Raw genomic sequence first — 27,534 nt, 5'->3', positions numbered from 1 at the left:
TTTGTTTGAAGATGACCAAAACAAGGTTTATTCAAAATTAAAATTAGACTAGATATCTGCACAGTTAAAGGAGTACTAGGGGCTTAGACACGCCCGCTGAAGCAAAAAGCAAGGACAGCACTCAGCAGGATAAAGGGGGAGGCCTTGTGGCCGATGGCCTGATTTTTCGTTGTCACGGTAGTCTTTGTTGTGGTTGAAGTGGTAGTTCCAGTGGTTGTTGTGGCTGACGTGCTGTTTGTAGAGTTTGAGGCGGTGATAGTGTATGTGTTGGAATTTGCTGAATTGTTAGTTCCATTGGCTGTTGTGGGTGTGATGTTGATTGGTGCTGAAAGGTCGGTTCCAGTGGCTGACGAGCTACTTGGAGAAAGTGCGGTGGGCAGAGCGCCTGTGCTGGGAGGTGAGGCTGCTGCGGTGTCTGTTGAAGCGGTGCTTTCGCTGGCTGTATCGTTCGTAGTGACGGTGCTGTTCACGACTCGAACAGATGAGCCCACGAGCATCACAAGCACCACAAAGTACAGCATCGTGTTGGACATCATATGGTTCCTGAAAACACAAAAGTGAGATTTGTTTTTCCTTTTTGCTAGTGTCTGCAGGGCTCCGCAGCAGAACACAGTAGGTTCATGCTAAACAGTCATGCATACTTTTAAATATTCCCCAAATATAACGGTTTTATTTAGTAGGTCATTTATAGGGTGCACACAACAAATTGTAAATCACATAAAAATGCCAGGGGTGCTTTGAAACTCTATTCCACAAGTACCCGACATGCCAAAAGAAGTGAGTCGATGCGTTCAATGTGCTGTATTTCCTGAGTGATCAATGTAGTGTTAGAGCGCCACCCACGGGCCAGAAGGTAAATAAGTGAACAGGCGATTTAAATCATTATGGGGGTCATTCTGACCCCGGCCGGCGGCAGAAGCCGCCGGCCTGGCTGGTACCTCCAGAATACCGCTGCGCGGTCAAAAGACCGCCGCAGGTATTCTGGGTTTCCCGCTGGGCGGGCGGGCGACCTACAGAAGGCCGCCCGCCCGCCCAGCGGGAAACACCCTTCCATGAGGATACCGGCTCCGAATGGAGCCGGCGGAGTGGAAGGGGTACGACGGGTGCAGTTGCACCCGTCGCGATTTTCAGTGTCTGCATGGCAGACACTGAATATCTTGGTGGGGCCCTGTTACGGGGGCCCCTGCAGTGCCCATGCCATTGGCATGGGCACTGCTGGGGCCCCCAGGGGCCTCACGACACCCCTTACCGCCATCCTGTTCCTGGCGGCCAAAACTGCCAGGAACAGGATGGCGGTAAGGGGGTTCGGAATCCCCATGGAGGATTCCCCAGGGCAGTGGGAAACCGGCGGTACACCGCCGGTTTCCCGTTTCTGACCGCGGCTGTACCACCGCGGTCAGAATGCCCAGGGATGCACCGCCAGCCTGTTGGCGGTGCATCCGCGCTCCCCGGCCCTGGCGGATTTTACCGCCAGGGTCGGAATGACCCCCTATATCAGTGCGGTATTGCCCAACCCAGAGTAGTGGCCTTCTGTGAAGTGATAGTAGCATGGAATCTGTGGGGCATTAAGCAGTATTCTCTAAAGTCTGTTATTCTCTGCTGTGGTACTAGTAACAGCTTTGAACCACTTCAATAAATGTGGAAATATGTTTTAAAACAGTACTCTTGTGTAGACCTGCTGTGGTTCATCCGAAGGTCCTTGTTTATTCGCAACCTCAAAAAGACCAGAGCTGTCATGTGGCTACTTCCTGTAACCCACAATCTAACTTCATGTGCCAATAATTAAAGATAAACGCATTGACATTTGATGTAAAAAAAGAGAGAGAAAGAAATACCTATCTACTGGCTGAATTGCACAGTAAAAACCTGGAATCAATTCTGGCTTCTCACACTTGACCCAACTGGGTGAACCTAGACAAATATATTATTTCACCGAGCCTCCTTGTTTCAGGATGTGCGGTGCAAAAAACGTCTTGTGATTAATGTAACAGGATATAGGGGGTTATTCTAACTTTGGAGGAGGTGTTAATCCGTCCCAAAAGTGACGGAAAAGTGACGGATTTACCACCAGCCGTATTACGAGTCAATTATATCCTATGGAACTCGTAATACGGCTGGTGGTATATCCGTCACTTTACCGTCACTTTTGGGACGGATTAACACTCCTCCAAAGTTAGAATAACCCCCATAATGTTGCTTCATCTATAATAAGAACCTAGGCCATATTTAGGGCACATGTACTGCCTTGCTTCTGAGTTCCTGTTCACCTGGCAAGTGCCTCTTAACACAGCGAGACAATCTGATGTAGGTGAACCACTTCTGCATGCTAAGGAAGTACACTTTTTTGAAATTTTGAAGGGACTATTTTATTTTTTTCATGGTTGGTGCATGATTACATGCCTAAAGATTTAATGAGTCTGCTCGTTCGTGGGCTTTGAGAGCCAATCCAACCCCCTGGATCAGGTGTGGCTCGGCTCTACCTGTTAATCTACGGGCTCCCTCGCCTCTACTCTTGTTTTATTATGTAGCTACTTCTTTTATATGTTATTGAGTCCCTGGGTAACATTCATCTCATCACATCGCACGTTCCTAAGGTCAGCGTGCGCAAAGCCCATAGCCTGGTGGACCATAATCTCGTGTTCCCCACAAGACACAACTCGTTACCCAGACATATAGGGCTTCACTTTCCATCATGTTAACGAAGGGGAACATCCACCATTTCACACACATACAAGGTAGGCGTGGGTGAAGCCCATGCCATGACTCACCCTAACTACATGTGCTCTGAGAAGTACAGCCTCTTCCCTCGACATAAAGGGGGTTATTCTAACTTTGGAGGAGGTGTTAATCCGTCCCAAAAGTGACGGAAAAGTGACGGATTTACCACCACCCGTATTACGAGTCCATTATATCCTATGGAACTCGTAATACGGCTGGTGGTATATCCGTCACTTTACCGTCACTTTTGGGACGGATTAACACTCCTCCAAAGTTAGAATAACCCCCAAAGTGTTTCACTTTGTAACATCATAATGCTTTTGACACTGTGAATGTAATGCACACCTGAGGGCAGTCTGGAAAGAGCTGGCGTTCTGGCACTCCCTAATCACATATTCCCCGAGACAACCAACCGTTTCCCTGGGCAAATGGTGTTCCATGCAGCGACATTCGATTGATTACAAATATCTAACATTTCACAAGCACCCAAAGGACTGATCAGACACGATGAGGTGAAGCTTGCTTCGGTTCGGCTCCGCTGCTGACTGTCCTTCGAATGCCAACTCTCCTGGTTTAATGGGGGGTCCTTACACCTGAAGCCATCCTCAGAGACGTGAGTGCCTGCAGAAGCAGGTGGGAACCGGAAGGACGTACAGCGACAGGCAAGGAGGAGAAGCTAAGCCTAGATTCACAAAATGGCATCCAAGTTAGACAAGCATAATTTCATAAGATGACGGTCGCGTGCCGGCCAAGGCGAGCACCATTTTATTGCAGTGGTCTGACCCTCTGCCTTTAGTGTGCCTATGTGGTGAGAGTGCCCTTGGGTGGAGAGCTCTGAAGGTGGTCTCTGCAATGGTTTATTGAAGGAACTTCCCAGCTATTAGAAACTAAGACATGACAGAGGCTCTAATCTTGAACTCATTATCTCCAAGGGCACATGTCTGGCAGCTGAAGACCCCATTCCTGTGGAATCGCCAGACTGCCTAAATAGAAATTCCTTTCAAGCTATCCATTGCCTACCAAAAAACTTTGAGACAACTCAAGAGAGAAAAAATAAAATTCTATAACACTAAAAATATTGACCCATATTTATGGAAAGTTAGCGTTGCTTTAGCATAATTTTTTTGATGCTAAAGTGGCGCTAACTTAACTCCATATTTATATACCCGTCTAGTGTCAAAATATCAGAGTTAGGGCCATTATTAGGAAGCGCCTACCCACCTTGTGTCTCAGTGTGACAATGGGATGCAAGGTAGACGTTCCTTTCCTAAAAATGACACTAGCCCCCCCCCCCCAGCTCTACATTTACCTCCCAACACTGAAACAACGCGCACCTAGGAGGCGGACCTTAGGAGGCGGACCTTAGGAGTGGCGCTAAGCCCGATTAGCGCCATTATTTAACGCCTGGTCAGACCAGGCGTTAAAGAACTGGAAGGCCCATTTCCATGGGGAAACACCATGGAATGGGCACATAGATAACCACACCAACCCCCAGCATCACCACAACATTCCAGGTAAGTGTATGTGTGAGGTGTGCCACTGGGGGGCCCTTACATAGGGCCCCCTGGCTGGCACTGGGTATGTTGGGCATGTCCTGGGGACACTGATCCCCTGTGGTGGGCATTAGGGTTGTAGTAATGACTTCTGTCTATACTTAGACAGGAGTCACTTTTTGGCTGCTTGTGCATCAAAAAATGATGCTAGGCTGACTAGTGGCAGATATTTTGCCACTGATCAGGCTACCGTCATCTTTGACCCACTAGCGCTAACTCCCCTAACGGCATCTGTCACCGGCTAGTGTCTTTTTTTGAGCTGCTAGCCATTCTTTAGCACCATTGTGTGTCTTTTCTTAAATATGGTGCACAGATGGCATTAGGGAATGGCATTAGCTCATTCAGTTGTGCGTCATTTTTCATAAATATGGGCCACTGACTTTAATAACCTGGCTATGAGGGTTTAGGGTATTCTTCCCACCCCTGATCTTGAGTGGGACTTTAATTTTGGAATAGAAGAATACGAGAAGTGCATTGGTAATCTGATTAATGAATATGCTCCAATGAAATGCAAGAGTAAACTAGTGGTGTGCAAAATTTGTGTAATTTGCTTTTGAGTATTTCTGTGAAATTATGGCAAACCGACTCCAAGTGTAATTATGTGAAATGGAATGCCGCCATTTCGTGCTATACTCTAGCGTGAAATGCATCCTTACATCAATTTATAGTGTGAAAATGTATTTAGACAAGAGCACCGCGAACAACAGCTCTTGTTCTTGTGCATTCATGGTCAAATTTTACACAAATCCCCATAAATTGCAGCATTCTAAGTACATTTTTACCACAAAAACGCAAATTTATGCAAAATAGTGAAATGACTTAATTTGGGGAATTTTGTATTACATGCATAAAGTGAAATTCCCCAAATTAAATGAATTATACTGGTGTCATTTACATTTTGCCCAGGCCTAGAATAAACAGCCTAAGCCTTTCCTCCACTAGTTCTTGAAGGATCTGTTTACTGAAAGAAGGCATATAATGCATCTTAAGAATATCTGGAGACAAGGACCCTCGCCCTCGAATCTTACTTTTCCAATGGCAGCCAAAGAGAAACTACAAACTGAATATTGCTCAGCTAAATTTAGTCATATTAAATCCATGTTTGATACCGCTAAAATTCACATAAACCTACTTTTCAATATCATCAACCAATCAGACTCCCACACCAGCACAGCCTCCATACCAGCATCAAAGTGTGAAGAATTTGCGTTCTCCTTTCATAGAAAGTAAAGTCTATTGAGCTGTCAATGGCACCAAAATCCATTATCTAAAATGGTTGCACACTCATCCGCAAAGCCCAGTGACATGATCACACTGTAACACACTGTAACACAGTTGCTGAGTCAGAGTTATTTGATACTATAACTAAGGTCAGACCTTGCAATCACCTTCTGATGCTCTGCCTAGCTTACTGAGCAAGGAAATGGCCAAGATGCTGCTACCTTATTGGACAACCATAGAAGACTCTTCACTGAAACAAGGTATTTTCATTACAGCCTGAAAATTGCCCAAGCTTCCCCACCCTGAAATACCCCAATGCCGACACCAATGACCAGAAAAACGTTCATCAAATTTCTACGCTTCCTTTCTTAGGTAAAGTATTATAACGCTGTATAGAATAACAGCTATTGCTCCACATCCAGTCCAATAACCTCCAGTCTGGTTTCAGGCAGGATTGCAGCCCCGGAAATAGCCCTTCTTCACATTGTGAACAACTCTATCCACCTCCTCGACTCTGAGAACTCCTGTCTACTTGTGCTTCTGGACTTTTTGGAAGCTTTGATACGATTAACTGCCACACTCTGATTAGCATCCTGAAGGAATCAGTGGGCATTGATGAGACAGTCATAAAGTGGTTTGCCTCATATTTCTCTAACTGTTCACAAATAGTGAAAATAAGGAGCTCTGTCTCAGACAAAACTAACTTAAAACAAGGGGTTCCACAGAGCTCTACCCTCTCCCCAATCCTCTTTCATATATATTGTGAGAAAGTAGTCTTTTTCTAGCATGGTTACCTCCAATTTTGGCCTGTTTGTGAGTGTGTGTCAGTGTGTTTTTACTGTGTCACTGGGATCCTGCTAGCCAGGACCCCAGTTCTCATAAATAAAAACCTATATATCAGTGTGTTTTGCCTGTCTCACTGAGATCCTGCTAGCCAGGACCCCAGTGCTCATTGTTTGTGGCCTAACGTGTATGCCTGTGTAGTGCCAAACTGTGTCACTGAGGCTCTGCTCATCAGAACCTCAGTGCTTATGTTCTCTCTGCTATTAAATTTGTCTCTGTAGGCCAGTGACTTCATTTACCAATTTCAATTGGCACACTGGACCCCCCTTATAAGTCCCTAGTATATGGTACCTAGGTACCCAGGGCATTGGGGTTCCAGGAGATCCATATGGGCTGCAGCATTTATTTTGCCACCCATAGGGAGCTCAGACAAACCTTTACACAGGACTGCCATTGCAGCCTGCGTGAAATAGTGCACACACTATTTCACAGCCATTTTCACTGCACTTAAGTAATTTATAAATCACCTATATGTCTAACCTTCACTTGCTGAAGGTTAGATGCAAAGTTACTAAGTGTGAGGGCATCCTTGCACTAGCAAAGGTGCCCCCACATATTTCAGGGCCATTTCCCCAGACTTTGTGGGTGCGGGGATGCCATTACATGCATGCACTACATATAGGTCAATACCTATATGTAGCTTCACAATGGTAACTCCGAAAATGGCCATGTAACATGTCTAAGATCATGGAATTGTCCCCCATTCCAAATCTGGTATTGGGGAGCCACTTCCATGCATCCTGGGGGCTCCACCATTGACCCCCAGTACTGCCAAACCAGCTCTCTGAGGCTTGCACTACAGCTACAGCTGCTGCCACCACACAGACAGGGTTCTGCCCTCCTGGGGTCTGGGCAGCCCAGTCCCAGGAAGGCAGAACAAAGCATTTCCTCTGAGAGCAGGGTGTTACACCCTCTCCCTTTGGAAATAGGTGTTACAGGCTGGGGAGGGGTAACCTCCCCCAACCTCTGGAAATGCTTTGAAGGGCACAGATGGTGCCCTCCTTGCATAAACCAGTCTACACCAGTTCAGAGACCCCTTCTCCCCTGCTCTGGTGCGAAACTGGACAAAGGAAAGGGGAGTGACCACTCCCAAGTCCATCACAACCCCAGGGTTGGTGCCAAGAGCTCCTCCAGTGTGTCCCAGACTGCGGGCATCTTGCTTTGCGAGGTGTGGGGGCTCTCTGGAGGGCTCTGAGTGGCCAGTGTCAGCAGGTGACATCAGAGACACCACCTGATAGGTCCACACCTGATAAGGTAGCCAATCCCCCTCTCAGGGCTATTTAGGGTCTCTCCTCTGGGTTCTCTTCAGATTCTGCTTGTAAGTTTCTTTCAGGAATCCTCTGCAACAACTTCAGACCTCGGATCAACCTCAGCCTGCTCCAAGAAATGCTGTAACTGCAACAAAGTGTCTACAAGAGACACTTTTCTTCAACAACCTCAGCTCCACATCAGCAACTGCAACAGTCTCCATGGAGTGCACGCTCTGGGGACTCTCTGTCTTCATCCTGCACCAGAAGGACCGAAGAAATCTTCTGTGGAGTGAGGGAGTCACTCCCCTGCTCCAAGCAGGCCCCCGTACCCTGGGACTCGTCTCACAGTGACGAGCATGCTCCTAAAGCCACAGGGGGTGGACATCATCGACATGGACTGTCCTGGGTTCCTGCTGACACAATTTGGAGGAGGTAAGACCTTGCTTTCCCCAAAAGCGACGGTACCCCTGTGTACTGCGTCTTCTTCGCCTCCTGAGGCCTCTGTGCAGTCTTTGCAAAATTCCTGCATGCACAGCCTGGCCCAGGTCCCCAGCACTCCATCCTGCAATGCTCGACTCGCTGAGCTGTTCACCGGCGGCGTGGGACCTTCTTTTGTTGTGCTGCATTAACCGCGTTTTGCACCTCCTTTGTACCCAAGTCCTGCGGCTCCTAGGGGTGCTGGCTGGCATCCAGAGGCCACTCTAAAGTACTGAGAGCACTCTCTAAAGTACTGAGAGCCCCCTCTTCCTCCTCACACAGAGTTGAGGCCCCGAGGTCCCTCCTGGGTCCATCCAGTGTCATTTTGACGCAAAGTGCACTTTTGTCGTAGCCAAGGCTTGTTTGTGACTTCCAACACGAAATCTTGTCTGTAACGATCTTCACGCCGTGAGACATCTTTTGCATCATGCAGGAACCTGCTGGCATCTTCCTAGGGTGCATTCCTGCAGTCTTTGACTAACCGGGGACTCTTCTTTTGCACCCTCTTCTGGGTTGGCAGGGGTTTCTGTCCTTCCTGGAACCTCTTTAGACTTCTGGACTTGGTCCCCTTCCTTTGCAGGTCTTCAGGTTCAATAATCTAGCAGTTGTTCTTTGCAGACTTGGTTGGCTGCTGCAAAATCCTAACAATTAGGTGTAGTGTGTCCTAAGGAAACTTGCAGTACTTTACTCCTGCTTCTCAGGGCTCTGGGGTGGGGTAATTTACTTACCTTTACTGTATTCTTACTCTCCCAGCGATTCTGCACACACTACATTTGTCCAGGGGGGAATTTGTGATTCGCATTCCACTTTCTTAGTATATGGTTTGTGTTGCCCCTAGACCTATTTTCTCCCATTGCATTCTATAAGATTTCCTACTGTTTGCATTGTTTTATGACTTTTTACTTGTCTAATTTTGGTGTCTAGTGTATATATTGTGTATAATAGTTACCTCCAGAAGGAGTATTGTCTCTAAGACATTTTTAGTACTGTGTAACACAAATAAATACCTTTACTTTTGTTAACACTGAGTATTGGCTTTACTTGTGTATAAGTACTGTGTAACTATAAGTGGTATTGCAGGAGCTTTGCATATCTCCTAGTTCAGCCTAAGCTGCTCTGCTATAGCTACCTCTATCAGCCTAAGCTGCTAGAACACTACTACATTTCACTAATAAGAGATAACTGAACCTGGTATAAGGTGTAAGTACCCAAGGTACCCACTACAAATCAGGCCAGCCTCCTACATATATCTTGAACGTCCTGTCAAGAGTTTGAAAACAACACTAAGGGGGTGATTCTAACCCTGGCGGTCGGTGTTAAAGCGGCGGCCAACCCGCCAACAGGCTGGCGGTAAAAAATATGGGATTCTGAGCCTGGCGGGAACCGCCAACACAGACAGCCACCTTAACACTCCGACCGCCACGGCGGTACAAACAAACAGCGCGGCGGTCACCGCCAACAGACAGGCGGCAGACAATGTACCGCCCACACTATTCCAACTCACCAATCCGCCACCTTTTCCGGGGCGGGAGCACCGCCGATAAAAACACGGCGGAAACAGACTACGGACGGGAAAACGCTCACCACTACGCACTCCAGGAGGAAGGAGGACAGCATGGAACCCGAATTAAACATCCTACCTGCTCTCGTCTACCTTCTCATCTACCACGAGTACGAAGTCCGGCGCAGACGACAACGGTGAGTACTGCACCTACGACACACGGGAGGGGGAGGACGAAAGGTTACGGCCACACACATATGCGACCCCCCCCCCCAACTATGTACTCACCAATGCAGCGCACCAAGTCACAGTGACACCACCCAAACACCCCTGAAAAATGCTAGGACATAATCATATTTTGAATAAATATTTATGTACCAAAAAGCTCCAGAAAATTAGCGTACAACCATGAAAGATATCCACAACAAAACTAATGACACACACATCAGTGTATAACTGAAGTACCAAGTCCTGCACAACCTACGATTTCAGCATGTCCGTGGGCCAAAGTCTTGAGAAACAAGGGCAAAGCCCACACAGGAGACCTGAGTCCTTTGGAGAGAACACTGCAGGGGCATCAGATGTAAAAACTACAGGCACCTCAGGGGGAAGGGAAGGGGGGGGCACCACAGCCACATGAGTCCACGACGCCAGATCCACGAGGAGCCACCATGCCCACTGGACCATCCTGGGGAGTGCAAAGCCACAGTCTCTCAAGTCTCTGCAGTGGGTGGATTGCCCACTGGGCCATCCTGGGGAGTGCAAAGCCACAGTCTCTCAATGTCTCTACAGTGGGTGGGCTGCCCACTGGGCCATCCTGGGGAGTGCAAAGCCACAGTCTCTCAATGTCTCTACAGTGGGTGGGCTGCCCACTGGGCCATCCTGGGGAGTGCAAAGCCACAGTCTCTCAATGTCTCTACAGTGGGTGGGCTGCCCACTGGACCATCCTGGGGAGTGCAAAGCCACAGTCCATCAGGTGGATGACAGTCTCCACTGGTCAAGGAGGAGGCATGGTGGGCACAGTGAACCATAAACGGTGCTTGCGATGGCGGTGCCCAGCGGAGCGGTGCTTGAGAGGAAGGGCCCAGCGGAGCGGTGCTTGAGAAGAAGGGCCCAGCGGAGCGGTGCTTGAGAAGAAGGGCCCAGCGGAGCGGTGCTTGAGACGGCGGGGCCCAGCGGAGCGGTGCTTGAGAAGAAGGGCCCAGCGGAGCGGTGCTTGAGACGGCGGGGCCCAGCGGAGCGGTGCTTGAGACGGCGGGGCCCAGCGGAGCGGTGCTTGAGACGGCGGGGCCCAGCGGAGCGGTGCTTGAGAAGAAGGGCCCAGCGGAGCGGTGCTTGAGAAGAAGGGCCCAGCGGAGCGGTGCTTGAGACGGCGGGGCCCAGCGGAGCGGTGCTTGAGAAGAAGGGCCCAGCGGAGCGCTGCTTGAGACGGCGGGGCCCAGCGGAGCGGTGCTTGAGAAGAAGGGCCCAGCGGAGCGGTGCTTGAGACGGCGGGGCCCAGCGGAGCGGTGCTTGAAACGGCGGGGCCCAGCGGAGCGGTGCTTGAGACGGCGGGGCCCAGCGGAGCGGTGCTTGAGAAGAAGGGCCCAGCGGAGCGGTGCTTGAGAAGAAGGGCCCAGCGGAGCGGTGCTTGAGACGGCGGGGCCTAGCGCAGCGGTGCTTGAGAAGAAGGGCCCAGCGGAGCAGTGCTTGAGACGGCGGGGCCCAGCGGAGCGGTGCTTGAGAAGAAGGGCCCAGCGGAGCGGTGCTTGAGACGGCGGGGCCCAGCGGAGCGGTGCTTGAGACGGCGGGGCCCTGTTCAGCGGTGCTCTTCTCCACGGCGGGCCCTGTTCAGCGGTGCTCTTCTCCACCGCGGGCCCTGTTCAGCGGTGCCTATCTCCACGGCGGGGCCCTGTTCAGCGGTGCTCTTCTCCACCGCGGGCCCTGTTCAGCGGTGCCTATCTCCACGGCGGGGCCCTGTTCAGCGGTGCTCTTCCGCACCGCGGGCCCTGTTCAGCGGTGCTCTTCTCCACGGCGGGCCCTGTTCAGCGGTGCTCTTCTCCACGGCCGGCCCTGTTCAGCGGTGCTCTTCTCCACGGTGGGGCCCTGTTCAGCGGTGCTCTTCTCCACCGCGGGCCCTGTTCAGCGGTGCCTATCTCCACGGCGGGGCCCTGTTCAGCGGTGCTCTTCTGCACCGCGGGCCCTGTTCAGCGGTGCCTATCTCCACGGCGGGGCCCTGTTCAGCGGTGCTCTTCTGCACCGCGGGCCCTGTTCAGCGGTGCTCTTCTCCACGGCGGGGCCCTGTTCAGCGGTGCTCTTCTGCACCGCGGGCCCTGTTCAGCGGTGCTCATCCAGCAGGTCAAGGGAGCCAGACCTGGCCTCGACTCCCTGCTCAGTCGCCCTCGGACCGTGACGTTTCTGGACCCTTCGGGGACGGACTCCTGGCCTCCTTAGTGTCCTCCTTCCCAGCTGGGATGTGGCATGTGGGGTCCACCTTCTCCGCGCTCCTGCTGCCCTTCCGCTCCTTTGATAGGGCTCTCGGGCCCTTGCCTCCCCCAGATGGTGTGGGTGGTGAAGTGGCCGCACATTGCTCCTTGGGGGCAGCCCTGTCGGTCCTCGCACGGCGGTCCTTGGTTTTGCGGGTCCTCTTGCCGGGGGGGGGGGCTGGACGTGTCCTTGCTGCAGCTCGATGTGTCACTGCTGGCAAAGGGTGGGCTCCAGAACCCAGGCACAACAGTGACACCCGAAGCTGGGCTGGTGGTGGCTGCGGTGCTCTTGGGACTCTTTGAAGATGGATGGGGGAGGTCATCGGGGGGAAAGAGGTTAAGGTTAGCCAGGAAAAGTTTTTTAGGGCCAAGGTAAAGGGTAGGAGAAGTGGAGATGGAAGTGGAGGTAGAGGAGGTGGTTGTAGGAGAGTCAGGTGTGCTGTCATTGGGTGAAGGTGCTGGTGCTGTAGGCTGTCGTGAGGTGGATGGCTGTTGGGTGGGTGGCTGCCTGCGTTTGTGTGTCTTGGAAGAGGGGGTGACAGACACAGTGGGAGAGGACACAGGGGACGTGTACATGGCAGTGGGGGTGGTGACTGCACGAGTGTGGACTGTACTGGAGGGTGAGGTGGTGATGGAAGCACTGGCTGATGTTGGGGTGCATGCAGGTGTGAGTGTAGACATCACAGGGAGGCAGGAGGGAGACGAGGAGGAGGGGGACACAGGGGTGGCAGTGGCTGTTGGCATGTCTGCATCTGGGTGTTGCTCGGGTGAGTGTTTGCGGGATCTGTGGTGCTTGTGTTTGGATGAGCTGCTCTTGGGTGTTGAGGTGTGTGCAGGCTGGTCTGATGGTGTGGATGGGATAGGCTGAGGAACAGGAGACAGAGACAGGCTGGAGGCAGTCAGAAGAGGGAGGCTGGAAACAGGGACAATGGCTGCCGTCAGTGCTGAGGCCAGAGCAGTGAACGCTCGTTGATGGGCAGCCTGACCCGAATGAATGCCCTCCAGGTACGCATTGCTCTGTTGCACCTCCCTTTGCACACCCTGGATGGCATTCAAAAGGGTCGTCTGCCCAACAATGAGCGTCCTTACCAGGTCAATGAGCTCCGCACTGAGGGCAGCAGGGGCAACAGGGGCAGGGGCTGAGGTGCCTGGGGCGAAGGAGACGCGCGCCTTCCTGGGCGAACCGGCACGGAGCGAAGACTGAGGGGCTGCTGGGAGGGCGGGGCTGGTGCGCTGGGTGGCGGCTGTACCTGTAGAGGCGGGGGGCACGGATGTTGCCGCCACCCCTAGGGAGCTCCCATCCGAGGACGTGTCGCTTTCGCTGCTCTCACCAGCGGTCCCCGTCGTGGTGCTCCCCTCGCCCTCCGGATCACTGGTGCCCTCGGTGTCTGTTCCTGGGCCCACCGGGGCCTTGTGTCCTGCAGCTCCCTCGTGCTCCGATGCCATATCTCCTCCGCCTGATGATGCTAATGCACACATGCACAAGAAGATGAAGAGAAAGGGTGGGGGGAGAAAAAAGAAGACCAGGTTGAGTGCATGCAATGTCAACACCGTTGGCGGAGAGGACAGACACAGGTGCCTAATGCACTAAGCCGCGCATTCGGGGTACACTACTCAGTACTACTGACTAAGACAACAGGCCAAGAGACGTCAAACGCGCACATGGGAGATGCTGGACCTTCAATGGCTGTACTTGTCACCCTACCGAGGTGGGGGCCGGGGGCACAGGGCCATGCCTAAGGGAGAGGACTACACTACAGAAAGCGCCCTGGCCTAATGTCACCCACAGCCCTCCTCCCCCACCCAGACGCCTCCACTGCGCAGAAAGATAGGAGAATGTGCTGATACTCACCCCCTTGTGTCTGCTGTGATGTCTTAAAGCGCCCATCCAATTCAGGGTAGGCCACCGCCAGGATCCGGGACATCAGGGGGGTCATGGTGCGACTGGCACCCCTCCTAGGTTGGGAGGCCATCCCCAGCAGTGTTTCTGCCGTCTTCCTTGTTCCGCGGCGGATGTCCTCCCACCTCTTGCGGCAGTGGGTGCCCCGTCTGTTGTGGACCCCCAAGGTCCGGACTTCCTTGGCGATGGCACGCCAAATGTCGATCTTCTGATGGGCGCTGACCTATTAGACATGTACAGGGTGGAAAGGAGGAACTCATCAATGACCTGCATGTTAGATGTAATTGGCCCCCCCCCACCCACTTTGCCATATGGCACATGCTCTCATCTGTCGGGCGTTGCACTCCTCATTCGCCCCCCACCCCACCAACTTACATCCACCCCAATCCACACAGGCATAGCCCATTCCATTAGCACCCGGTGTACTCACTTGTTGGTCTGGAGGACCGTAGAGTAGCGCATACTGGGGGAGGACCCCATCCACGAGCTTGTCCAACTCTTCAGACGTGAAGGCAGGGGCCCTTTCCCCAGTCGCAGCAGCCATTGTATCTTCCAGACCGAGGTCACAGCAGCACTTGCAGTATAGGTCCTCTCCTGTGGATGATCAGGTCTCGAGTGATTAAGCAGATAGAAAATGGCGGTCACGTCCGCGGCGGTGCGTACCGCGGCGGTGCGTACCGCGACCGCCGGCGCACTTCGTTATTGGCTCCTGAAACCCATAGGCTTCAATGTTAACCAATGCGGCTTTGCGCCGCGGTCTGCGACCGCCTACCGCCACGGTGTCCCCGCCAGCGCATTGACCTCACATCCCATTGTCCCACTTCACAGGTCAGGCAGCCGCCATTTCAAGGGCCCACATGGCTTAATTTTGACTGCGACACACAGGCCTAGGCCTTGCATTGCCACACATACACGCCTTTCAACCCATTGCCATTCTTTAACTGTGCAAGCTGTCTGTACGTACCTGTGTTTTGGCTGACTCTGTGCTCCATGTTGTCCTTCCTAGGCACCGTCCGCTGGGACTTGCGATGAGAAGGAGGAATCCTCGCGTGTACCGACCGCTGGTGGACCTGTCGACAATGGAAGAACGCCATATAATACTTCGATACAGACTTGACTGTGCCACTATCCATGAACTGTGTGCCCAGCTGGAGCCAGCCCTGATGTCCCCCATCCGCCAACCCACAGGGATTCCCCCTCTGGTGCAGGTTTTGTCAGTCCTCCATTTTTTGGCCAGTGGGTCATTCCAGACCACAGTGGCCATGTCATCTGGAATGTCTCAGCCTATGTTTTCTAAGATTTTGAGCAGAGTGTTGTCTGCCCTGATGAAACTCATGCGGAGCTACATCATTTTCCCCGAGGAGGGTGACTTGCCTACAGTGAAGGGTGATTTCTATGCCCTTGGACACATCCCCAACATCATTGGTGCCATTGATGGGACCCATGTGGCTTTGGTACCCCCAAAAGACGATGAGCAGGTGTTCCGAAACAGAAAAAATTATCATTCGATGAATGTCCAGGTGGTCTGTTTGGCTGACCAGTACATCTCCCATGTAAATGCCAAGTTCCCAGGGTCAGTGCATGACGCGTATGTGATGCGAAATAGCAGCATCCCCTATGTGATGGAGCAGCTACAGAGACAACGTGTGTGGCTAATAGGTGACTCTGGTTACCCCAACCTGCCGTGGCTACTGACCCCAGTAAGGAATCCCCGGACAAGGGCAGAGGAACGCTACAATGAGGCCCATGGGCGTACTAGGAGGGTGATTGAGCGAACCTTTGGACTCCTGAAGGCCAGGTTTAGGTGCCTGCATATGACTGGTGGATCCCTAATGTACTCACCAAAGAAGGTGTGCCATATCATCGTGGCCTGCTGTATGCTTCACAACCTGGCTTTGCGACGCCAGGTGCCTTTCCTGCAGGAGGATGGTCCAGATGGTGGTGTTGTAAAAGCCGTGGAGCCTGTGGAGAGTGAAGAGGAGGAAGACTCAGAGGACGACACAGACAATAGGGATAGAGTGATACAACAGTATTTCCAGTGACACCCAGGTAAGAATCACCCACGCCATTTCCCAATTGCTTCTAGCCTCCTGCATCTGTACTTTCTGTAGTTCCCCACAGATGTTTTTCAGTAATTTTTGCCTTTCCCTTCCCTTCTCAGTGCTGTCTGACTCAGTACCTGACTTCTGCTTGGTTCGCCCATGAAATACAGCGTATTGACATTGGTATGTTGTCATGACTAATTGACAGAACAGAAATTGAACAGTAATATGTAATACATTTGTTAATAAGACAGCATGACTCAAAACAGATTATTGTGCAAAATGTGATTTATTTACAGTGCCAGATATCGGTACATGTGATTCTAAGGGTGATGGGTGGGGGTGGAGGAATATCCATGGCAGAGTCCAGTTCTCAGTCTCACAGGTGCATTGTTCTTTTGCCTGGGGAAGGATGGAGCATAGGCAGTTCATGGTTGGACAGGGTGGCAATGTGGGACAGTGGGAAGAGTTCAGGGGGTATGTCCTGCTGGCGGGGGTCTTGACATCCTACTCTGTCTTTTTCTTTGGTCTCAGGTTCCTCTTACGGGGTGGTTGTTCTTCAGCAGGAGGTGGGGTTCTGGGGGGCTGTCGAGGTGTTGGGACCTCCTGTCCACTAGCGCCGACGGAGGTGGTAGGCTGTTCCTGGTCCGGCCTAGTGACAGGGGCCCTGTGTGGTGCACCATGGTCCCGCAACGCGTCCTCTATCCTGTGGAGGGCCAGGACGATGGTCCCCATTGCGGTCCCGATGATTCTCAGCTCCTCCCTGAACCCCATGTAGCGTTCTTCCTGCTGTGCCTGGATCTCAGTGAACCTGGCCAGTACCGTCGCCATCGTTTCTTGGGAGTGGTGGTAGGCTGCCATGATGGTGGTGAGGGCCTCTTGGAGAGTGGGTTCCCTGGGCCTCTCCTCCCCCCCCTGTCGCACAGCAGCCCTCCGAGCTGCCCGGTTTCCCCCGGCCTCTGTCCCCTGGCCGGTGTGCCCGCTCCCACTGCCCCCAGGTCCCTGTTGTTGTTGGGGTGTTGGGTTAGCCTGGGTGCCCTGTAGTGGCGGACACACCGCTGATTGAGCTGTCCTAGAGACAGAGGCATGGGCCCGCTGGGTGGGAGCTGTGCTGGTGTCGGCAGAGGGGGTCGGGTCTGGTGTGGCCTGTAGCTGCCTGAGGGGAACCGACTGCCCAGAGGTCCCCGATGGTCCGGGCTGGTCATCAGGTTCACTGTCGACAGAGCTGCTATCCTCAGTGTGGGCCTGTTCCGGTGGTGGGATGGACACTTCTGGACCCTCCTGGCTGGTGTGTTGTCGTTCGGGTCCAGCATGGGGTAAGAGAGTTTGGTTATTGTTTCTGTGTGTGCAATAGCGTGCGTGTTATGGGTGCCCTTGTTCCCCAGTGCAGGCATTCCCTTGAGGGAGGTGTTGTGAGGGTTTTTAGTGGGGGGGAGGGGTTAGTGCAGTGGTCATGCATAGGTGATGGGTGCCCATGATTTGTGTTGGCATGCAGGAGTTGGTGTTGGGATGGGTGGGTTGTGCTGGTGAGACATTGTCAGGGAGGATATGTGCTGGGGGGTTGGGGGTGAGGGTGGGGGTGTGGGTTGGCATGCTGGTGGGGTGGGGGGGATATAGTAGTTGAGATGGGACTTACCAGAGTCCATTCCTCCGGCTACTCCAGCGAGGCCCTGAGGATGCAGGATGGTCAAGACCTCTTGCTCCCACGATGTAAATTCGGGAGGGGTGGGTGGGGGTCCGCCGCCAGTCTTCTGGACCGCGATGTTGTGCCTGGAGACCATCGATCGGACCTTCCTCCGTAGGTCGTTCCATCTTTTGCGGATGTCCTCCCTATTCCTGGGATGCTGTCCCACCGCGTTGACCCTGTCCACGATCCGCTGCCATAGCTCCGCCTTCCTGGCTATACTGGTGTGCTGCACCTGCGAGCCGAAGAGCTGGGGTTCCACTCTTAGGATTTTCTCCACCATGACCCGGAGTTCTTGGTCCGAAAAGCGTGGGTGCCTTTGGGGTGCCATGGGGTGGTGTGGGTGAGGTGTGGGGTGGTGTATGTGATGATGAGTATGTTGGTGTGTGGTCCTTTGTGCTACTATGTGGTGTGTGTGATGGTGTAGTGTGCCTCAGTGTGTCTTGCTATGGATTGTCTGCTGTGTCTCTCTCTCCTTCTCTCAGTAATTATGGTCGCAGGGGTTTGTGGGTGATGTGGGTGTGTGTTTTATAGTTGGTTGATTGTGTGGGAGTGGTGTGTGTATGTGTATCAGGTGTGTGTATTTCAAATTGTCCAATGTGGCTGTGTTTTGGTGATGTGTGTGTATTCTGACCGCGGCGGTGTGTACCGCCAATGGAATACCGCGTTTGAATGACCGCCGTGTGGATTCGTGGGTCGTAATGGCATGGGCGTATTTCTGTTGGCGTGACGGTGGAGGTTTGGTCATCTCCAGTTTATCGCTGCCCGCCGATGTGGCGGGCTGCAGTGGAGGACGGATTTTTGGAGGTTTGGCCGTTGTGGGTCAGAATGACCGTGGCGGTTGACCGCGGCCGCGGCGGTGTTATGGCGGTCTTATGACCGGCGGTAAGGGCATTTTACCGCCGAGGTCAGAATGACCCCCTAATTCTTTATCGTCACTATGATAGTGAGACGTACCTGAATATTTTATCCCCTGATGACATCTTTCTTCTCTCCTTCACCTTAAACAGGTTCCAAAATTATGTCCAACCACCACTTAAAACTCAATCCAACTACAAATGAATTTCTAATAATCTCTCAAAAAAATCCAACCTTCCGATACCAGAGTGGCTAGAATCCTTCTCTCTCCTAAACTGCAATCTGGCCACTGAAAAGAATGCCAAATTGTTGGGCTTTATCCTTGACAACCATCTAGACCCCTACAAGCAAATCTCAGCCAGGGCCAAAATTGCACGTCACCAGATAACACTGCTTTAGAGCCTCAGCCATTCATTCCTGAGCATGACTTAAAACTGTCTTCCATGCACTGTTTTTTCCCAGGCTATATTGTGGTAACTCAATTCTCTCTTGTATCCCTAAAGTGCATCTAGCTCCTATGAGAACAGTGCTCTACTTTACTGTTGGCTTTGTGACAAGCCACAAGAAATTCAACCACTTCTCTTCCATACTCTGCACCCTGCAGAGATACAATAGCCCAATTTAAGACCTCAAGCATTACTCGTAAAACCCTGCACATCTACACACCCTCCTACTTGTTGAAAAACTAAAAATCTCTGGAGCTCAGTGAGGATTAAGACATGCTGAATCGCTCCTTCCCAAACATCCAACTTTTAGGCAAGAACACTACATGACACAGGCATTCTCTGGTACTGCAACAAGGCTTTGGAACTCCCTCTCGTTAGCCCTTGGCACAATCTCTTGTGCATACACATTTAAAAAGGGATTGATAGATACTTGGTTTAAAGCGTGGATCATTGCACACTTTTATGTTGACTTACTTGTGTTTCCTGTTATGAACTATTTGTTCTCTTTCTTCTCTCATTGCTACTTATAGCTGATTTGCTATGATGGTTAGCTGATTTCATAAGGCTATGGGCAGGACTATACCACCTGTCATGAAGCACATACTTCTAGGCCTCCTCCCTTCTCCATCAAATAAAAAACTCAGTATGAAGTTCCTTGGGTTGGGTTTGACATTTGCGAAGTATCACATAGCAATATAATGGTTGAACCCTAACCCTCACCCCCCGTACTCAGCCTGGCTTAGGGAAATTATAAAGTGGGCCATAGCAGAAGACATTCGAATGAAGCATATACGCGCAGATGATCCATTTGCATATGGCCTCGTGGCATGGGCAACCATGTTGACAGACCTTAAAGACTGTAATGCTGACATGATCGGACACACACTAGTACTGTTTAGTGAAGTTCCACTGTACCAACAGATGTTCTATGACACTTTGTATTTTTGCAAGATATTTTCTCAGGAGAAGATGGGGAGTGGGGTGTTCTTCAAGTTGTTCAGATTTTATGGATGAATTGCATAGCATGCTTATATTGCCGACGACTCAATCATGCTGGTAATAATTTTGAAACATCAATAAAGATTATTTGAAAATAAATAAAGCAATAAATGAAAGTCTTTGGTGTGTTGTGGGCTGCTGCATAGAAAGGCCACGGCACAGGACTGTGTGCTGGGCTGCCATCTCTGCTGAGGACACTAGCTGCCATGGTCAGCTCTATGGAGCATCCGACCACAGTGCCTCATTTGAGGCGGTGGTTGCAGGTGTGGCCCACCGCCACTCTTTTTTAGAGACTGGAACTTATATTTCCATTATTGGACTTTGACAAAGAAAATGAGAGAGGAAGGAAGAAAGGGCGTAAAGGAGGAGTTACCGACGGAAAACGGGAAAAGTGAGAATGAAGAAATGAAACAGAACCTGAAAAGAGGGAAGACAAAGGGGAATGGAGTGCAGAGTAGTGGATGAAAGAGGTATGAGGTAGATTTCAATCATCACTAGACAGCCTGGTACTTACCAACTCTAACACGCAGTTGTCTGACATTGGGATTCTGATAAAAAGTTGGGATGCCAGCACATATTATTTTACAAACTGAGCACTCAAAAGTCAAGAGAGAGGACGAGCACCTCCAGTGCCGCTGACAGTAAAGAGAGCAATTTCGATGATCTGTTGATGTGCAGGGTGGCATAGGATCAGAAGGGGTAGGATGCAAAACAAAAGTTACGTAAGCATTGCTGGTACAGGCGAAGAACCTTGCCGGTGGTTTCGCCACTCTTTCCCAAATAGGTATGTCTGCGATTGTCACCTGTGAAATCCAAGGAATAGACCCTTCATTTTCCAAGCAGCCCTCAGCAGCAATTGAGAGCATGACTTCACAGGGGCTGAACCATACTGGGAACCTCTGAATCCAACTGTCCAAGCTCCCTTGGTTAAGCAAGGCCTATCCTGTTGGCTTAAAGGAATCCAGAAACAGCTTAGAATAAACAAGCACTGGTCAACCCAATATGTCCGTAATTTCGACATACTGGCTTTGCAATATGGTGTTTAGTCCTGTTACACAACATCCCCAATGTTGTGCAGCATGGTTCGGAAACGCTTTGCAGCATGGCAAAAAAAAGCATTTGACGCAGACAACCGAATCATTTTGTAGCATCTACAATAAAATTACGCGCATTTGTTTCTTTTTAGCTACAAGTCCGTGTTGGATCGGTCTTTAAAATGAAAAAAAACACACCCAAGTGCTTTTGTAATAGATGGGACGGAATAACACCGGGAAGTGGAATCAACACCCATTTCTATGATCAAACTAGGCTGCAACATTTTGGGAAATTCTAGCGCAGGAATCTTGTTGGTCTTGCCATGCTTGTTCCACGCACACCGCCAAAACACGTTTGTACCTGGTAGACGCACTTCCTCAAATATACAACGTCTCCATCACATCATGGACAGAATGATAGATGCAGTCGTGGCTTTGACAGATACGGAAAAGGCATTCGGTACTATGGACTGGACAATCTGGGTTTGCAGCACAAGGGTTTTGGTGAAGGAATACACCTTTGGTGAAGGTTGGATACAATTGTTACATTCATCCGTCACAGCACGTGCCAGACATCTGACTAAACAGCGCTGCAGCATTTTACTGATGCCCTCTATCCCTTCTTCTGTTTGCCTGGCTGTGGAACTACTGGCAGCAGAATCAAAGAGGTAGGTCTAACCCAAGGAATCAAAGTGTTGAGGTGTTTCTGTAAAGGTTTTTTTGTAATAACATATATAGAGCCGTTGAGTCCCACTAATATGATACAGGAAAATAGAGATATTGGGCAGGATGATTGTCAATATTGTGTACATTTTTAAATTTGGCAAGAAATGGATTGTATCGATGAGGAGCCCTTTTGAAATAATTAAACAGTATATTGTAGCAGAATGATGTTTCTAGAAGGTTTGTAATTGGAGACAAACGTGTATATGTTTCATGACTATTTATCAAAAAACATATGAAGCAGGATTGGAAATGTCTACCCTCTCCTTTCCATCTGTTTGCCCTCCATTATATAATTGTGATTCACAGGTTAAATTAACTCTGAACCATTGGTTTTAAGATTAGAGTATTTGCTCGAGGTTTAACACAGGACAAAAGAAAGACACAACTTGTATTTTGGATTAGGAAGTGTTATTTAATAAATGTATACCTAGTGTTAACATAGTTGTAAGTTAACAGTGGATTTTTTTTATATCTGCATGTGCACTGAACTGTATACATTAATGTACTGAATCAGTTGAAAAGTTTGTTCATTTTAATGACAAACAATACACAATGAACATGCACAATAAAACATCTGAAAGGTTAAGTTGCACTGCATAACCAGATGATCTGCATAACATGTATATAAAGTACACAAAAAACACACCGAGCATATCCACATACATACCACACAGACACAAATCGCACACAGCAGAACCTCGCAATGACATGCACACACTGGCACCATACACTACAAATTACATTAGAAAATGCACACACAGTACATGCCACACAGCACTACACACACATGTGCATTAATAAACACAATGACACAACACATTCACATTTACATAGACCACACACAGACACAATTTACCACAAAACAGTGTCTTGCTCTCTCTCTAACTCTCAGTTTCTCACTCTCTCTCTCACACATAAAACACACACACACACACACACTGCACTGTCGAGACTGCACCCACACACAGACTCCCTCCAACATACATACACAGAAACATAAATACGGACGTTGCTTTTACCTGTTGATCTTCACGCGGGATGAACTTGTGGCCTCCTGTATTCAGAAAATCCAAATTGGCCAAGTTACAGATTTGACTTCGTGACAGGGCCTCTGTCTCCAGGAGTTAATCTCCAACTTGCATACTGTACAGTAAACAGAGGAATGTGTATTTAAACTCCAACAAGCATTGACAGTGTCAATAAGTCTGCCTTTAAAAATGTTGTATGGTAGTATGAAGTAAATAGCATGGGCATGAATATATATTTGTGTGGAAGCAAAGAAACGTGGAATTATATTGGTGTAGGTTAAAAGGCTAGGTGACAATTGCAATGCCAAGCCAGAGTTCAACATCCATATAGGTTAATGACTGCCCTCCTGCCATCTGTGCTTCTGCCAGAGAAAAACAACATAAATTATCTACTTATCTATGCGTGTGCCCCTACAAATTCAAACTTAGGGAGCTGGATAAATAAAATGTTTATAGTTGTGATGAGTGGAAAGCACTTTTTGTGGAAGCATTCAATTTCTGCTCAATCAAAACATGTACTCCTAGCTTCGTAAATTATGCAGGGTTGACCTGTGTCTGCAGAGCAATGCTAATTGATACATAATGCTTTCCGTCATCACTAAGGGGCATATTTAAGAGCCCCTAGCATCTCCTTGCACCGCATGAGCATCGTTTTTTTACGCTAATGTTGCCCAACAAGGCCAAAATCCCCACGCCATGTTTACAAAGTGGCACAGTGCATGCATTGCACCACTTTGTAACCCTTTGCGCTACACTATGCCTTTACCAGGCATAATGTATGCAAAGGGGGCTCAGAGCAGGCATTAAAAGGAGGCACACCATTGATTACAATAGGCCTCAATGAGCTTGGCAGGATTAGCGTCAATATTTTTTGTGCTAATCCTGCAAAGCTGCGGACTAGCCTCAAAAATCCTGATGCTAGTCCCCCAACTACCGCCATGGTGCACCGTATTTTAAAGATGGCGCAGACATGGTGGTGTTAGGGGGGGCACTGAAGGGTGCAAGAAAAGTGGCGCTGCACTGTGTGCCACTTTTCTTATATATGCCCTGCAGACTGTAACATTCAGGGGTCGGCAGCCGATTGTAGTACAAACAGGCTGCACAATAATGCCCTTACACTTTTTGGTCCTATTGCACTCATATAAAACAGATCAACCACATATCATGGATAGCACCCAGTACTGTACCATTCAGTGGAAATAAATCACCCATCATCATTTGGACAGGGTTTAAAAAACTGAAGATTTGCAACGCTGGCCACAAGAGGACTCTAACTTATTCAACACTGCAGATCCGAACTAACTACATGATATGACTGCTTTTTGACATCTCATAATAACAATAATGTAAGGGATGATTGTAATGAAGCCCATCCCAACAAACCTATTGGCCATCTCCCTATCCAGCCTACGCCTACTCATGACTCTAAACAGAATATTTTTTTAGAATAGACAACCCTGTTTAGTAACCAGCTTAGTGCACCGTGATCATACGAAATACCTTAAAGGGCCCTGAAGAGCTGATCAAAACTGCTATCTTCTATTACTTGTAGGTCTAATTTTGCCTGTCCTAACATCGAGTTACACTTCACTATTTGGATTTCTTACCCACTATCTTTTCCCTCCTCTCTCCCATCCTTTGCCAATGATGAGTGTCAGGCTTCTCCTTTTAGTATAGGTATCCTGCATTTGCATCAAGTGCAGACACAAAACACATGAGACTTCATGTAGCCTCTGTCTAACGTCCATGCAGCTTTTATAAGTAGGCAAGGCCATTCATGCTGCCTATACTCAAATGGCCCCCATGTAGGTGATATATGTAGGCAAGGGTATTTGGGGTGTTACCACCCCCTAATAAATGTATTTTCCGATGACTAGTTGGATACAGGTGCTTTCAGTTGGATATGGTGAGGTACCTGACAGATTTCACGTGGAAGGTCTAGTTTTGCGTGCACACACTGACAAAAATACACACACACACCCTGCTTGCTGTATAATGTATTTTAACAATATATGCCAGAGTGATTGTCGGGAAATATGAAGCTCACAGCCCCCAATGTTGGGGGCTTATTTATGAGAGGCTTGTGCTGCTGGAGTGTCACTTTTTCTAACGCTCAAGCGGCAAACATTTCTGAACCATATCCATGAGGCCACGCAAAGCCACTTTGAGGGGCTCTGCATGGCCTCATAGATTATGGAGTAAGACAAAGCAGAGCAATTCTCTGCGGTGCCTTACTCTGAGCCAGGGAGGCGTTCCATGGGTGTTGCTTTGGGTTTTCCCATGCAACACCCACGGATTTTGACACTGTCCCAGATTTATCTAATCATGTAAAACTAGGCATGCGCCACAACCTTATGCCTCCCCAGGGGAGGCATAACAAGGAGAAATATTTGTGTGCTGCATTCTGGAAAATGCCTCTCTGGTTTGTTTGTTTACAGTGTGGTGCCCCTTTTTGCACCAAATCAATCCTGCATGCAACGCAGACACCCTTGCACAATGTTGCAAGGGTGCTTGTGTTGGTGCTAGACAGCCAATTGTGCACCAGCACTGGGGAAAGGACAGAAATGCACCATACTACATAAATACTCTGTATTCCTGCCCTTTCACATTGGCATAGGGCAGCAAAGCAAGAAGACTTGTGGCGTTGTCCTACGCCAGTTCCCCATAAATAAGCCCCTTAATGACCAAGCTGTGCCCCTTCCTACAAGAAGCAATTTCAGAATTTGGAAAGAGTTCAGAAGCAAAGAATTGTAATAACTGCAAGAACACATGGATGCCTAGGAGGCCAGCTGCACAATTATACCAAGCGGTTTTAATGATTTACTGGATTAGAGTTCTTTTTATGTCCAACTACAAAGTGGCTAAAGCAAAGAAATCAAGTTACCGTTTATCAGCTGACAAAATAAAATGATTAGTAAAATGGCTGAGGCCATGAATCTCATAACATGGGAAACTCTATTGTTGCGAACATGAAAATGGTTATGTTCTTGGAATGATGCACATTGAATTTCCGGTAATTTTCAAATTGCGTTGACATCATTTTTGATATGCTATGTGTAGTGTCTTGCTTATGATTTTTTTTGTTGCATATTTTAGATTGGAGTACTTCTGCTATCGAATGGAATTCCTGCCGGACATGCGTTGAGCTCTGATTTACACTTGGAGTTCTAAAAATACGTTAATCCAAGATATTAATGCTTTGACTTTATACAGCTTTTGTTTGATCATTGTGTTGAAGACTGGAGTACTTTGTGAAGCTGCAGCAACAAAAATGTCTACTACTCATTGCAGGGGAGCCTTCCATGCAAATAAGTTTAATTTGTTGTCTATGAGAAGAACATAGGTTTCAAACCCTGCTTATTCCCTTCTCTAATGTCAGAGCAGTGAAAACAAGTTTATTTTTTCGCTGCTCTGACAGAACAGCGAAAAACCGGGCTGCTTAACTAGTCTTCAGGCAGATGTGAGTAAGGCATGAGGTAAATGTTATTTTTTAAAAATATTTCCTTAGAAGGATGGGGTTGAAGGAGGAGTGTTTGCCCAACAAATCTCGTCCACCAGGTGGTTATATCCATGTGGCGTGACTGGAGTCCCTATGCTGCTGGGTCATTGAGGTCAAAGTTCTCAGAAGCTCCCACAGCAGCTCCATTTATGAAGTAAATAATGACGGAGATACACTTCAACTCAGATTGACCTTGCGTTGCCAGAGCTGTGTGTGTATCCTATTTCTGCGACATGAGAGGGCGCTGCAGGACTGTAGTGCATTGTCAGAACCGTGAATGTATCCAACCTCTGCAATCACAGAGGATGCCGCAGGACGGTGGTGCTTTGTAGGAACAGTGGGAGAGACCCAGTTCAAAGTTAGCAAAGCGTGCTGCAGGACTGAGGTGCACTCGAATACCTGTTGGTAGGTCGCAATATTGAACTGCTATAAAGCGCGCCAGGTTAAGCTTGGGTTCCTGCACTGCTTTAGAAGAGATTACTGCAGGAAATGACTGTGGTGCAGCCAGTGGCGCAACGCAAAATGAAGCCCTCCGCCCCCCGCAAAATGTGAAGAGGGGCCTCTGACTCTCCCATATCTCAGTGATGTTCATTAGCACAGCTGTGTGTAAACCCTGTATAGAGGACATTACAGGCAGGACCAATGGAAACATGCGATAGTGCTGCCGCGGCATTTTTCACATTATTGTAGATTTGGCGCATTTGCCACATAATCCATCATCTGCTGCACAACCTGCAGGTTTTAATAAAAAAATCTACCTCAAACTGTTCAAATGTTACTAAAAATTCTGCAACACGGCGCAGTGGACTACCCTTTAGAAGACTGGACTGGTCAGCTTTCTGAAGCTTTTGCAACATTTGGGTATTAAACTGATGCTAATGCGATGAAACCAATACACAGACAGTGTTAACAGGTGTAAAATGACTAAATAATGAAGTAATACTGTCACGAATGTGCAGCATTAGGCCTCATAATTTACATTTTCTTGCCGCGTAATTTACTCAACCCTGCCACATAATTTGGCCATCCCCTGCGGCATATTTCCAGTGGGCCTGCTTAAAAGGCAGGGCTGTAATGCACTGGCTGGGCTTTTTGCTGGTCCTAGCTCATTGTTGGGATCGGCTTCCCCTACTTACCTAGGCCTCATCTGCGCTGTCTGTCTGCACGCCTCTCTCCACAGGTGCAGTTGTGGCACCCAGCGAGGCCTTTTATATCCGTTTGGAAACTCCGGGCCATTTCCTCTCAAGTCAGGGACATTGGAGAGGAATCTAACTATAGCATGTTTCTGCT

General features: G+C 49.4%; 1 long non-coding RNA gene across 1 annotated transcript; it reads right to left on the bottom strand.

Moving 5' to 3' along the window:
• LOC138247268 (uncharacterized) lies at positions 1–27,509 on the bottom strand. The gene is made up of 3 exons (XR_011194396.1): positions 27,381–27,509; positions 22,737–22,860; positions 1–543 (listed from the first exon to the last, which is right to left on the bottom strand). It is a non-coding gene; the product is annotated as an uncharacterized lncRNA (long non-coding RNA).
• Between the last annotated feature and the right edge of the window lie 25 nt (positions 27,510–27,534).

This window comes from Pleurodeles waltl, chromosome 7 (genome assembly GCF_031143425.1).
Source record: "Pleurodeles waltl isolate 20211129_DDA chromosome 7, aPleWal1.hap1.20221129, whole genome shotgun sequence".
Classification (NCBI taxonomy): Eukaryota; Metazoa; Chordata; class Amphibia; order Caudata; family Salamandridae; genus Pleurodeles; species Pleurodeles waltl.
This window is presented reverse-complemented; position numbering and strand designations above follow the sequence as displayed.